Source organism: Hyla sarda, chromosome 5 (genome assembly GCF_029499605.1).
Source record: "Hyla sarda isolate aHylSar1 chromosome 5, aHylSar1.hap1, whole genome shotgun sequence".
Lineage (NCBI taxonomy): Eukaryota > Metazoa > Chordata > Amphibia > Anura > Hylidae > Hyla > Hyla sarda.
Window position 1 is genome coordinate 142,565,715 of NC_079193.1, and position 14,332 is coordinate 142,580,046.

The 14,332-nt window shown below is 41.0% G+C and overlaps 1 protein-coding gene across 6 annotated transcripts in view; it reads left to right on the forward strand.

Annotated features, from left to right (window-relative positions):
- BBS9 (Bardet-Biedl syndrome 9) overlaps positions 1–14,332 on the forward strand; it is a 390,136-nt gene that overhangs the window by 9,136 nt on the left and 366,668 nt on the right. For 3 of the 6 annotated variants that reach the window (XM_056520431.1, XM_056520433.1, XM_056520432.1), the window contains exons 1-2: positions 9,328–9,592; positions 10,058–10,138. The gene's annotated coding sequence lies outside the window, so the exon portion shown is untranslated. Of the gene's footprint in view, positions 1–9,326; positions 9,593–10,057; positions 10,139–14,332 lie in introns of those variants that run through there. The other 3 variants (XM_056520428.1, XM_056520429.1, XM_056520430.1) reach the window with 2 other exon arrangements.

Genomic DNA, 14,332 nt, shown 5'->3' on the forward strand with positions numbered 1-14,332 from the left:
TGGACACATATTGCTAGCTGAAACATTGAGAAAAAAGCTTTTGATATAAGGCAGTTTAATGCAAAGATTCCTTATGGGACATTTTTTATATGAAATCCTTAAAAAATGCTGTTGGGCTTATGTTGACTGTTGAGTGACCTGGCTTTGTGTTTATACACTAGTTTACGACATTGGGGGTAAATTTATGCCTTTGCTGCCCGGGCCGTAAAGCACTAGAGAGTAAATGTATGTCATGGAATCTAACATGGCTATGAAAGCGAGCACAGGAGCTTCTATCAGTTAATGACTGGGATTGCCGTTTCGATCATGATGTTTAAAGTATTAAATGACACATGATGGTTATCTCAGGGGGTTAACGTTGCTGGGGGTCTGATGAGCTAAAATGAAAGCGGAGGGTCCCCTTACCTGCCTCCTGATCACAGATTCAATAATGTAGCTTAGCCAGGCTGTATCAGTGGAATGCCGATCACACTGTATAATGCTATGCCATAGACATAGCATTAAACCGCCGCATGCGTAATTGGACCAACTATTGAAATATAATGTTTTTTTATCCCGTTGTGTATAAACGCAATACGTTGGGTATCGTTTTAATCGCTTTGACATACAGAATAAAAAGTCATGTCATTTTTAATTCTTACAATAGAGAGAACTGCGTAACCCCTCCCCCCCCCCAAAAAAAAATCTTTTTAATTCCGTTTAACCCCTTAAGGACCCGGGGTTTTTCCGTTTTTGCATTTTCATTTTTTCCTCCTTACCTTTAAAAAATCACCTTTATCTTTAAAATTTTCACCTAAAAATCCATATGATGGCTTATTTTTTGTGCCACCAATTCTACTTTGTAATGACATTAGTCATTTTACCCAAAAATCTACGGCGAAACGGAAAAGAAAATCATTGTGAGACAAAATTGAAAAAAAAAACGCCATTTTGTTACTTTTGGGGGCTTCCGTTTCTACGTAGTACATTTTTCGGTAAAAATGACACCTTACCTTTATTCTGTAGGTCCATACGATTAAAATGATACCCTACTTATATAGGTTTGATTTTGTCGTACTTCTGGAAAAAATCATAACTACATGCAGGAAAATTTATACGTTTAAAATTGTCATCTTCTGACCCCTATAACTTTTAAATTTTTCCGTGTATGGGGCGGTATGAGGGCTAATTTTTTCCGCTGTGATCTGAAGTTTTTAGCGGTTCCATTTTTGCATTGATAGGACTTATTGATGGCTTTTTATTCATTTTTCCATGACATAAAAAGTGACCAAAAATGCACTATTTTGGAAATTTTTGCGCGTACGCCATTGACCGTGCGGTTTAATTAACGATATATTTTTAGAATTCAGACATTTCCGCATGTGGTGATACCGCATATGTTTATTTTTATTTACACCGTTTTTTTTTTTTTTTTAATGGGAAAAGGGGGGTGATTCTAACTTTTATTAGGGGAGGGGTTAAATGATCTTTATTCACTTTTTTTTCCACTTTTTTTTTTGCAGTGTTATAGATCCCACAGGGACCTATAACACTGCACACACTGATCTTTTACATTGATCAGTGGTTTCTCATAAGAAACCAGTGATCGATGATTCTGCCGCTTGACTGCTCATGCCTGGATCTCTGGCACTGAGCAGTCATTCGGCGATCGTACAGCGAGGAGGCAGGTAGGGATCCTCCGGCTGTCATATAAGCTGTTCGGGATGCCTTGATTTCACCGCGGTGATCCCGAACAGCTCCCTGAGCTAACCGGCATGGTTTCACTTTCATTTTAGATGCGGCGCTCAACTTTGAACGCCGCGTCTAGAGGGTTAATAGCGCACGGCACCGCGATCAATGCCGCGCGCTATTAGCCACGGGTCCCGGCCGGGCCCGACCCGCTATGACGCAGAACGGGATCGGACGTTATAGAACGGGAGCAGACTCAGGATGTACAGGTACGCCCTGGGTCCTTAACAGGTTAATCATTGGGGTTATGCGGTTCGTTTTGTGGTAAAATGAAAGGTGTTTCATGGGTCTGTGGATGGAAGAATAAAATAATTATGGCTCTTAAAAGGTGAGGAGGAAACATTTGATGTGAACGGCGTAAACATCAAAAAATACCAAACACCAAAAATGCTGTGTTTTGGTCACATCATACAACAGAAAAAAATGAATAAAAAGGGATCAAAAAGTCCCAATATAACAAAAATATTAATTAAAAACTACAGATAAGGCCCCACAAATGAGCCCTCATACTTCCCTGTATACAGAGAAATAAAGTTATAGGGGTAAGAAAAATTAAATTTTAGGCATACTGATTATGTTTAAAAAGTTTGGCTTTTTGTTAAAGTGGTACTCCACTGCCTCAGTGTTCGGAACACGTTGTTCTGAACGCTGAGTGCGGGTGCTGGGCTCGTGATGTAGCGGCCATGCCCCCTCAATGCAAGTCTATGGGAGGGGCCGTGGTGGCCGTGAAGCCCCCTCCCATAGACTTGCATTGAGGAGGTGTGGCATCATGAGGGTATGTGCCCGTGAAATCCCGAGCCCTGGCCCCCACACACAAAATGTTCTGAACACTAAGGCAGTGGAGTACCCCTTTAAAGTAGTACAGTTATAGAAAAACTATATAAATTAGGTATCGTTTTAATCGTTTTGTTCGTTTCGTTATACAGCAATAAAAAGAACGTCATTTTCACACACAAAAAAAAATATTTTTAATTCCCTTTAATCTTTGGGGTTTTGTGGTACATTTTATGGTAAAATGAAAAGTGTCATTACAAAGTACAATTGGTTGTGCAAAAACGGGCCCTCATGGGTCTGTGGATGGAAAAATAAAATAGTTATGGCTCTTAAAAAGTGAGGAGGAAACACTGAAAGTGCAAAAATGTAAATTTGCTGCGTCCTTAGGGGGTTACCCGGAAAAATATTTCAATGTTTATATGAATAAAAAACAGTGTCTTACCAATGTGCCTTTTGCTCCTCAGAGCTTCCTTAGGCTAAGTTTCTACTTGTTTATTTTATTTTTTTGTGGACCAGAAAAAAAACGCCAGAAAAAACGCCACAGCATTTTCCTGTGTTCGGCGTTTTTTTCTTGTGCTTTTTCTGGCGTTTTTTGCCTTTGAGTGGAAATTGCATTTTTGTCCCTTTGATGTTTTATCAAAATTTGTTGGGTACCAAAAAAAAATAAAGGATGTAGTAGGGATGGAAATTTTTTTTATTTAATGACATTTTATATTGACATTTTAACTAATTTTTAATAGTTTATGTGTGTTTTCACTTTTTTCTCAATTTTTTAGGTAGTACCACCTCTCCCAGCATGGAACAGACTGTTCCATGATGGGAGTAGTAGTACCTGTACTAATAGTCATATCGCCCTGGGTGTCACTCCTGACACCTGCTGTGATCCACCTGTAAAATGTATAGATGCGGCCAGCCGCTGTTCATTGGTCCCCTGCACTGACGTATATATACACCTATTCATATTTCCCATCTGGCCAATCACAGCTCTCTGTGGGAAATATGAATAGGTGTATATATATACGTCAGTACAGGGGACCATAGAAGAGCGGCCGCTGCATCTATACATTATACAGGAGGATCACAACAGACCCGTTACCACTACTCCCATCATGGAACAGTGTAAATAAAAAAACACACACACACACACTACATTATTGTCGGCTACATTTTTAATGCTCTGCCCGCCACATAAATTGATCCCTGTTTAAAAAAAATGTAGTTATAAAAAAGATATATTTCGTTAAATACAATTTTTTCCATCACTACTGTATCTTTTTTAATATTTTTTTTAATGGTACCCTATGAAATTTTATTAAAAATGGTATCTACACCACTTTTTTGGATCGCTAAATTCCAAAAGAGAATAAAAACCGCCTGCAAGAACGACAAAGTTAAAACCCACATGGCGTTTTTCTTGGCATTTTTTTTACTCCCATAGACTTTTGTGGGAGAGAAAAACGCCACGATTTCAGGGAAAAAAACGCCATAGGCTCAACATGCTGTGATTTTGCAAAACCGCCAAGGAGCTGAAAAAGAGTGAAAAAATTTCAAAAGGATTAAAAAAACACCAAACTGAAAAACGCAAAGTGGAAAAAGAATTTTGCGTTTTTTCATTGATTTACAGCTAACATCTGGCCGCAGCATTTTTTGGCCGATGCGGCAGAATTGGCGTTTTTCTTGTTATTCCCCATCCCCCCCCCAAAAAAAAAACAAAAAAAAAAACAAGTGGAATTCCAGCCACTGGCCATAGTGGAGAACTGCTTCAGCTATCATTGCATACTGAGAACCATACCTTTTTTACTTTTTTGATTAACTAGCTATTCAAGGGCTTGTTCTTTGCAAGACAATTGGAATATTTTTGGCACCATTTTGGGGTACATGTTATATATCGTTAACTGTTATTTATTTTTTGTGTGGAGAAAGGAATGAAAAAAAAAAAAAAGCAATAGGGGTTGTTTTACTGTATGGTTTAAATGAACACTATACCCTTATGGCCCATTCACTCTACCGAATTTCCGAGCGGAATTCCACTTCCCAGTGGAGATTTCAGACTCTGGACCCACCAAAAGAATAAACATGTTCATTTCTTTGGCGCAATCTGCTCGGAGATGTGGAGTAGAGCTCCATTTTGCAGCATAGGAGGAAGTGCTTCCTATGAAGTTAGTGTGTACAGGGAGCTGCTCGGTAACCCCCCCCCCCCCCCGCCCCCCTCTCTTTTTGCACCAAGCTCCTGATAAGCATATGCACAAAAATGAAGAACATGGCCAGAACAGAGCCATGAATCAGGTGATGGTAAGTATAGTTCTCATCAGTGTCATCCACACAAAAAGCCTATACCAGTAGGTTAGTGCAGGTGATACTGATGACAGATTCCCATTAAAAAACATATAAAAACTAGTGAAGGAAAAAAACATAAATAGTAAATAGAAACATTACCAAGAAATGCTGATTAGGTAACAAAACAGTATGGCCAAAAAGAGGTAAATGTTGTCATCTGGTCCCGGTGTAATGGAAGGCACAGTTATCTGAACTTCTGTGTACCTCAGACAGGTCAACAGGTCTCCTCTGTATAAAGCTTGTATGTCTACGCTGCTATAGACTGTCTCCCTGCTGTCACATCACTCCAGCACTTGACATTAGAGGAGAAGAAGCGGCTTGCACCTGCTGTTGAGGGGGTCAATAGGTCCGCCATTACTAGGCCTGTATTTAGAACTTCCAGGATGATATAAGCTTACACATGCTTGTTCTCTGAAAATAAAAAAGATGTATTCTGTACATGTTTACATCTACAGCTCTGAGAATAACATACTACAAAGTACTATACATATGTTCTTTGGCTTTTGTGTTTTGTTTTTCAATTAAGTATTTTTTTTTTGTTACATCTACCATATTTCCCCTAAGAAATAAACCCATAAGGGTAGTACCACAGCTCAGAGGTGTAGCTAAAGGCCTACGGCCCTTGCGCTATAGATCAACTTGCCCCCCCCCCCCCCCCACTCCTTCTTTACTGCTGGAAACTGTGGCAGTGTTCCATCTAAGCTTTTGGTCTTTGGCTTCGTTCACACAGCCGTCTAGACCTGTCCCGTTCTTTTCCCGTCAAAAATAAAAACGGACTTAAAAAAAAAAAAGAAACAAACAATAACTGATGCAAACGGATGTTATCCGTGGGTATCAGTTTAGATCCGTTATTGTTCAGTTAATAAACCAAAAAAAAAAAGTGTTTTTTTTGTTCTGAGCATGCTCCATAGACTTCAATGTTAAATTTACTGTATCCATTTTTTTCTTCCATTTTTTGACTGGAGAAAATACTGCATGCACCGTCTTTTCTCTCTTAAAAAAAACGGAAATGAGACGGGTGTAACGGATGTGAAAGGATTGTAAAAAAAAATCCCATTTGACAATGGGATTATTTTACAACCGTTTGTAATCCGTTTACAAGCAGCAAAAAATGAACCTAAAATGGGGCAAAAAAAAAAATGGGGACAGACGGCCGTGTGAACGCACCCTTAGACCAGCCTTGCAGCCCACAATCCTTGTGCTGGGATGTCAAGGAAGGTCCTCGTATAGTGACTACACTAGTGTTCCTTGATATCAAGGCGTCTGAGAAGGTAACACTGCAGCCGGCCACACAGCAAGTATAGGGGCAGCAGCCGCACATACACCTGCAGTGGCTCTCACTATCCTGTGCCCAGCAGGAGAGCCCTGTCCAGCCCTGAGGCGCCCTGTACGTGCAGCTACATATGGAGGGCTTCCACCCGCAGGAGCCACATGAGAAGCTGCTGCTGTTGCAGAACAATTTTGGAGCTCTCCACAAGTGTCCTTGGCTCTTGGACAACCCTTCTAATTATTCTTTTCACTCCTCTGTGAGGATCACCTGGTCGAGGCGAAATTATAGTGAAATGATTGTCTTTTCACTTCCGTATTATGGCCCCAACAGTGCTCACTGGAACATTCCGGAGCTTTGAAATGAGCCTGTAACCAACACTATTGTTATGTTTTGCAACAATTAGTTTGTGAAAGTCAATCTCTGTGTGGGGGAAAAGAGACCCCACGCGTTCCGCCTCCAGCAATGGAGGCTTCCTCAGAAGTCTCCAATATTTTCTTCACACGGTTTTTGATAAATCTCCCCAAATGTGTGTGTATGTTTCAGCATCACGTCCAAACGGCTAAAGATATTAACATGAAACTTGGCACACATGTTACTTATATGTCAACAACAAACATAGGATAGGTGATTTAACCCTTACTCACCCCCATTTGCCAGGGTCGGGGTTTTTGTTTAAAGTCCCATACAAGTTTATGGGAAATATGTTACTACATAACTTCCAAACAGCTGGAGATATTTTGATAATACTCATCCCATGTTACTTATATGTCCACTTAAAATATAGGATAGTTATTTTAACCCTTAACTACCCCCATTTGTGAGAGTCAGAGTTTTTGTTTAATGTCCCATGCAAATCAATGGGAAATGTATGTTCCCACATAACTTCCGTACGACTGGAGATATTTCAATAATACCTGATACACATATTACTTATATGTCAAATAAAAAGATATGATAGTTAAATTAACCCTTACCTACACCCTTATATAAAAGATGGGTTTTTGTTTTACGTCCCATGCAAGTATATGGGACTTCCAGTACCTTACTCCACAAGCTCTGCTCTGCATCTCCTGGTGAATGTGTTAATCCGGCATGCAAGCCACACCCCATCTCACAAAGACACGCCCACTGTTTAAGCCCCACCAATTTTATTCTCCCAATAATATCCTTTTTTGTGCATCGGTCTGGCTTGAAAATCATGCCCAGTCCCACAAAGCCACGTCCTCTATTTTCAGCTTACAATATATTTATCACAAATCAGTCCGACATGGGGAACGAGACAGGAGGACTGGATAGGAGGTCTGGATATGGGGACGTGGGGATATGGGGTTGGGATATGGCAACAATATATGAGGATGGTATATGAAGTCAAAAGCTTTCTCCTTTGTCGATTTTCTTCCCCAACAAGGATTAGGAAGAAAGAAATGGGCAAGACCGGGTACTCAGCTAGTTAATCATAAATATGATGTGTTTGCTGATTGTGGCGCCATGCAGCAGTGCATGTGCATATGTAAAGCATACAGTGCAGAGATGTTTTTGTGTGTGTATAATGTTAAGGCTACAGTGCAGAGCTGTGTTTACATATTGTAAAGCATACAGTGCAGAGCCGAGTGTGTATATAGTGCAGAAATGTGTACAATGTAAAGCAGAGTGCAGAGCCTAGTGTGTGTATAATGTAAACCATACAGTGCAGAGCTGAGTGTGTGCAAACCATAAAGCAGACAGTGCAGAGCTGAGTGTGTGCATAACATAAAGCATACAGTGCAGAGCTGTCTGTGAGTATAATGTAAAGCAGACAGTGCAGAGCTGAGTGTGTCCGTCATGTAAAGCATATAGTGCAGAAGTGTGTATAATGTGAAGCAGACAGTGCATAGCTGAGTGTGTGCATAATGTAAAGCAGTGTAGAGCTGTGTGTGTTTATAATGTAAAGCAGACAGTGCAGAGCTGACTGTGTGTATAATATTAACCATGTAGTGCAGAGCTGCATATGTGAAATATAAAGCATACAGTGCAGATCTGTGTGTGTAATGTAAAGCAGACAGTGCAGATCTGTGTGTGTAATGTAAAGCAGACAGTGCAGCGCTGAGTGTGTGTGTGTAATGTAGAGCATATAGTGCAGAGCTGAGTGTGTGTGTAATGTAAAGCATATAGGGGGAGATTTATCAAAACCTGTGCAGAGGAAAAGTTGCTGAGTTGCCCATAGCAACCAATCAGAGTGCTTCTTTTTTTAAAAGGTCTCTGAAAAATGAAAGAAGCGATCTGATTGGTTGCTATGGGCAACTGGGCAACTTTTCCTCTTGATAGATTTTGATAAATCTCCCCCATAGTACAGAGCTGAGTGTGTGTATAATTTAAAGCAGACAGTGCACGGCTGAGTGTGTGTGTGTAATGTAAAGCAGACAGTGCACGGCTGAGTTAGTATAATGTAAAGCATATAGTGCACGGCTGAGTGTGTGTGTAATGTAAAGCATATAGTGCACGGCTGAGTGTGTGTGTAATGTAAAGCATATAGTGCACGGCTGAGTGTGTGTGTAATGTAAAGCATATAGTGCACGGCTGAATGTGTGTGTAATGTAAAGCATATAGTGCACGGCTGAGTGTGTGTGTAATGTAAAGCATATAGTGCACGGCTGAGTGTGTGTGTAATGTAAAGCATATAGTGCACGGCTGAGTTTGTATAGTGTAAAGCAGACAGTACAGAGCTGAGTTTGTATAGTGTAAAGCAGACAGTGCAGAGCTGAGTGTGTGTAATGTAAAGCATATAGTGCACGACTGAGTGTGTGTGTAATGTAAAGCATATAGTGCACGGCTGAGTGTGTGTGTAATGTCAAGCATATAATGCACGGCTGAGTTTGTATAGTGTAAAGCAGACAGTACAGAGCTGAGTTTGTATAGTGTAAAGCAGACAGCGCAGGGCTGAGTGTGTGTAATGTAAAGCATATAGTGCACGGCTGAGTTTGTATAGTGTAAAGCAGACAGTGTAGAGCTGAGTTTGTATAGTGTAAAGCAGACAGTGCAGAGCTGAGTTTGTATAGTGTAAAGCAGACAGTGCAGAGCTGAGTGTGTGTAATGTAAAGCATATAGTGCAGTATTGTTGAGGCGCAGCCGGTACAGTTCCATCTGTATTAAACGTTCATTTTCACACAAGTAGTATATTACATAAAAGTCTTCCTGCCTCACAAGTCGGAGCCTAGCTCCTCCCACACATGTGACCGATCACATGGTCATGACCTCATCAAAGGACCTCCCGCTCCCTGGGATTCAGCATCTACTGTGAGGCGTAACTGAAGGACTACAACTCCCACAACTCCCTGCGGCGCCGTTCTTTTGATTGTTCATGTTGCCCGGGTAACAGAGGGAAGATGGCAGTGTGCGGTTGATCTGTGGAAAGTAAGGAGAGCGGCGGCTGGATGACAGAGTTTACCTGGGGCTCCTGACGTCATCCACCCAACACCACAGCCTGTTGAGAGCGGGTCCCAGCAGGTATATGACGTCACCGTGCCTTTGCTGAATGCCCTGCTGGTCACCTGCCCCCAGTCTCTTCAGTGCTGTGACAGCTGGGGCAGATTGTGGCCTTACTGTAGTGTTTTCCTACCAAGGTGCCTCCAGCTGTTGCAAAACAACAACTCCCAGCATGCCCGGACAGCCGAAGGCTGTCCGGGCATGCTGGGAGTTGTCGTTTTGCAACAGCTGGAGGCACACTGAATGGAAAACACTACCTTACAGATATCACTAACTTTATCACAAATGGGAGTTATTGTATAATTCCTAAACCTGCCCAGGACCATGCCCACTGTATATGTTCACCCAGCCGGCTGTATAGTGGTGAAATAAGCCTCTTATCTCCCTGAGCCTCTTCCCATGTTTACCTCCAAGCACAGAAGTGGATCTGAAATCTGTTCAGTTATTTGTTTATTTATATATGTATCTTTTTTATATACTTAATAGAAAATCTGTCGGGCAGTGACGCCATCATGCTCGGAGCGATGACCTCATTCTAAATCGTTTCCTGTGAAATCCGGTAGTAAGGTAAGTTGTTCTGCGGCACCGACATTCATTCATATAAGGCTTTGTTCACACTCAACTGTCTGAAATTGTCATGTGCTGGATAAATCTGTCACCGACTTTCATGGTAAGACCCCTAGAATCATTAGCACGGTTTCCTAACCTGTGGTTTTCCACTCCAACCCCCTTCATGCCAGCTGAAGAGTACCCAGGCATGAAGGGAGTTGTAGTCACGCCACAGGTTGGGGAACACTGAACTACAGCATATATAACCAATACCACATCGTACATGTCAAGAATCCGTATAGTATACAAGAAGGACTTTGTTTCTGTTGTACAATTGTCCCTATGGGCAAATCACGAGATGTTTGTGACACTTTTTTTTTTTTTTTTTTTAAATCCAACAGTTACACCCCCTCCCATAGACTTGCATTGTGAAGGCAGGGCTCTATGTAATGAGGGGGGCAGGGCTATGATGTCACTAGCTCCCGGCTCCAGCGTTCGGAACAGTTTGTGCCAAACGCTGAGCAGCAGAGTACGCCTTTAACCCCTTAATGACTCAGGGTTTTTCCGTTTTTGCACTGTTGTTTTTTTCCTCCTTACCTTTTAAAAATCATAACCCTTTCAATTTTCCACCTAAAAATCCATATTATGGCTTATTTTTTGCATCACCAATTCTACTTTGCAGTGACATCAGTAATTTTACCCAAATATTCACAGCAAAACGGAAAAAAAAATCATTGTGCGACAAAATCGAAGAAAAAACGCCATTTTGTAATTTTGGGGGCTTCCGTTTCTACGCAGTGCATATTTCGGTAAAAATGACACCTTATCTTTATTCTGTAGGTCCATATGATTAAAATGATACCCTACTTATATAGGTTTGATTTTGTCATACTTCTGGATAAAATCATAACTACATGCAGGAAAATGTATACGTTTAAAAATGTCAACTTCTGACCCCTATAACTTTTTTATTTTTCCACGTACAGGGCAGTATGTGGGCTCGTTTTTTGCGCCGTGATATGAAGTTTTGATCGGACTTTTTGATCACTTTTTATTCATTTTTTTATGGTATAAAAAGTGACCAAAATACACTTTTTTGGACTTTGGAATTTTTTTGTGCGTACGCCATTGACCTTGCGGTTTAATTAATGATATATTTTTATAGTTCGGACAATTACACACGCGGCGAAACCACATATGTTTATTTTTATTTACACTGTTTTATTTTTTTTATGGGAAAAGGGGGGTGATTCAAACTTTTATTAGAGAAGGGGTTAAATGACCTTTATTAACACTTTTTTTTTAACTTTTTTTTTTTTTGCAGTGTTATAGGTCCCATAGGGACCTATAACACTGCACACACTGATCATTGTTATCCCATAGGGACCTATAACACTGCACACACTGATCTCCTATGCTGATCACTGGTGTGTATTAACACGCCTGTGATCAGCGTTATCAGCGCTTGACTGCTCCAACATGGATCTCAGGCACGGAGCAGTCATTCGTTGATCGGACATCGAGGAGGCAGGTAAGGGCCCTCCCGGTGTCCTGTAAGCTGTTCAGGATGCCGCGATTTCACCGCGGCGGTCCCGAACAGCCCGACTGACTACCGGGATCCTTTCACTTTCGCTTTAGAAGCGGCGGTCAGCATTGACCGCTGCTTCTAAAGGGTTAATACCGCACATTGCCACGATCGGCGATGTGTGGTATTAGCCGCGGGTCCCGGTCGTTGATGAGCCAGGGACCGACGCGATGCTTCATATCGCGGGAGCCGGCGCAGGACTTAATTATACGTCCTGCGTCGTTAAGGGGTTATAGGGGTTATCCAGGAAAAAAACTTTTTTTTTTTTATATATCAACTGGCTCCAGAAAGTTAAACAGATTTGTAAATTACTTCTATTAAAAAATCTTAATCCTTTCAGTACTTATGAGCTTCTGAAGTTAAGATTGTTCTTTTCTGTCTAAGTGCTCTCTGATGACACTTGTTTCGGGAAACGCCCAGTTTAGAAGCAAATCCCCATAGCAAACCTCTTCTAAACTGAGCGGTTCCCGAGACACGTGTCATCAGAGAGCACTTAGACAGAAAAGAACAACCTTAACTTCAGAAGCTCATAAGTACTGAAAGGATTAAGATTTTTTTAATAGAAGTAATTTACAAATCTGTTTAACTTTCTGGAGCCAGTTGAGATATATATAATATACATTTTTTCATGGATAACCTCTTTAAGGTTTTGATCAGTGGGGGTCTGGATGCCAAGACCCTCGCTGATCGATAAGTGCTGTTTCTCTTCACTGCAGGAGACAGGCACATTTTATACAATCCCTCTCCTGGAGCAGGGAGAAACCTTTAAAAACCGCCAAGGATATCTAGGAAATATAATGTGAATTGATTTGGAGGAGGAATTCACATGGATTTCTGTACAGATTCTGTGCTGTCATCTGTGTGCACATCCATTGTGTGACGTCCTTAGAGCCATATTACATCGGGCAAAACACTCATTCTTCGGCTGACTTGTTTAAAACTGTAAAAAAAAAACATGGCTTGTCCCCCCCGCGTCTCCCTGTGTAATAGGGGATTTGCAGCAGACAATTGATGCAGCAGAGGGCCACACAAAAAAATCCAGCAATTGTTTATGCGGCCCCCCAGATCGATAGTCAAGCCTTATTAGTAGGTTCTAAATGAGGACCTATCTGCAAGATCTACACTTTAGTGTGTGCGTCATCCCATGTAATTGGGCCATAAGGGAAGGATCACCTCAATATCTCAAAAGATTTTTCTGCTAGTGTTCATTGAATGATTGTTGTCGTCATATACACGAGAGCACTCCTTTAGCAGGTTTTTATTCGGCCTCTTTCTAGCAGGTCTCTTCCCTCCTCCCTCTTTTTACCAAGCAGTAGGTAATTGTACTAAAGAGGATTGGAGCCCCCCCAGCGGCTGGCATGTTCAGCACCCTTAAGGAGATTAGCATTATGTTGCATCTAGATATATTCAGATGTCACAGTGTAACATTTCTGTGCTGCCTAAACTGTTCTAGTGAACCGATGCAATGTCACAACTAGAGAGATGAATCTAAGATTTCAATGGGATTCTGCTGCACTGTGCACATGGTGGAATTTACGCGGCAGGTGTTTCTGTCATGAAAATTCCGATTTTTGGCATCCGCAGAAAGAACCGATTTGTCTATTCTTTTTGCGGATTCAGCTTAAAAATGCATTGCTGTCTATGAGACGGCACATTACCGAACGGTTGTGGCAACCGCCGGATAATTCTAATGTGCGGAATGTGTGCCCGTGTTTTCCAAGCGAACATTGGCCACATTTTTGGCTATGTGAACCTGGCCTTACTGGTTTAAATTTGTGGACAAGGTGGACCAAAGTCTTTTTGGAGACTTGCACTATGGTAATCTTAATATAACTGAGAGTGCACTCCATTGCTTCTTTCTACAAAATTGCATTGTGCACTAAATTCACAATAACAGTGGTTTTAGTTTAAAAAAGTTTTTTAATTGATTTGGAGAATAAATGATGTATAGGCCAAGACTAGATTCACATCTGCATCGGAGACTCCGTTGCAGATTGCGTTCAGCAGAAGAAAATGGAGAAGGCAATCCACTGAATGACTGACAGCAAGAGATGGACCTCAATGACTTTATGGCATCTGTCCATTATTTTACTAGATTATAATCTGAAAAAAATATATATATTACTTGTATCCAGTTATTTAAACAAATTCTGCTAAAGGGATCTGAATGGAGCCTTTCACAGAGATGTGAACATAGTCTTAAGTAGACGGAACAAATCAAGGAGTTCCATACACAGGTAAAAGCAAGGTGGGAAGGACAACAATAACAATGGTAAAATAGAAACCTAGAATGTGTCGGCAGATAAGAACCATTTGGCCCATTTGACAACTGATTTTGTGGTCAGTAATGTCTACACTCAATTAGGAATATTAATGTGATCGAGCCCACAGCAGAGTCATTCAGGAGAAAATACTTTGTGTTTCATGTAAAGAAAAAAAAAAAGAGGCCGTAAATGGTCATGGCCGTAAATGTTGGCACCCCTGAAATCTTTCTAGAAAATGAAGTATTTCTCACAGGAAAGGATTGCAGTGACACATGTTTTGCTATACACGTTTATTCCCTTTGTGTGTATTGGAACTAAACCAAAAAAGGGAAGAAAAAAAGCTAATTGGACATAATGTCACAA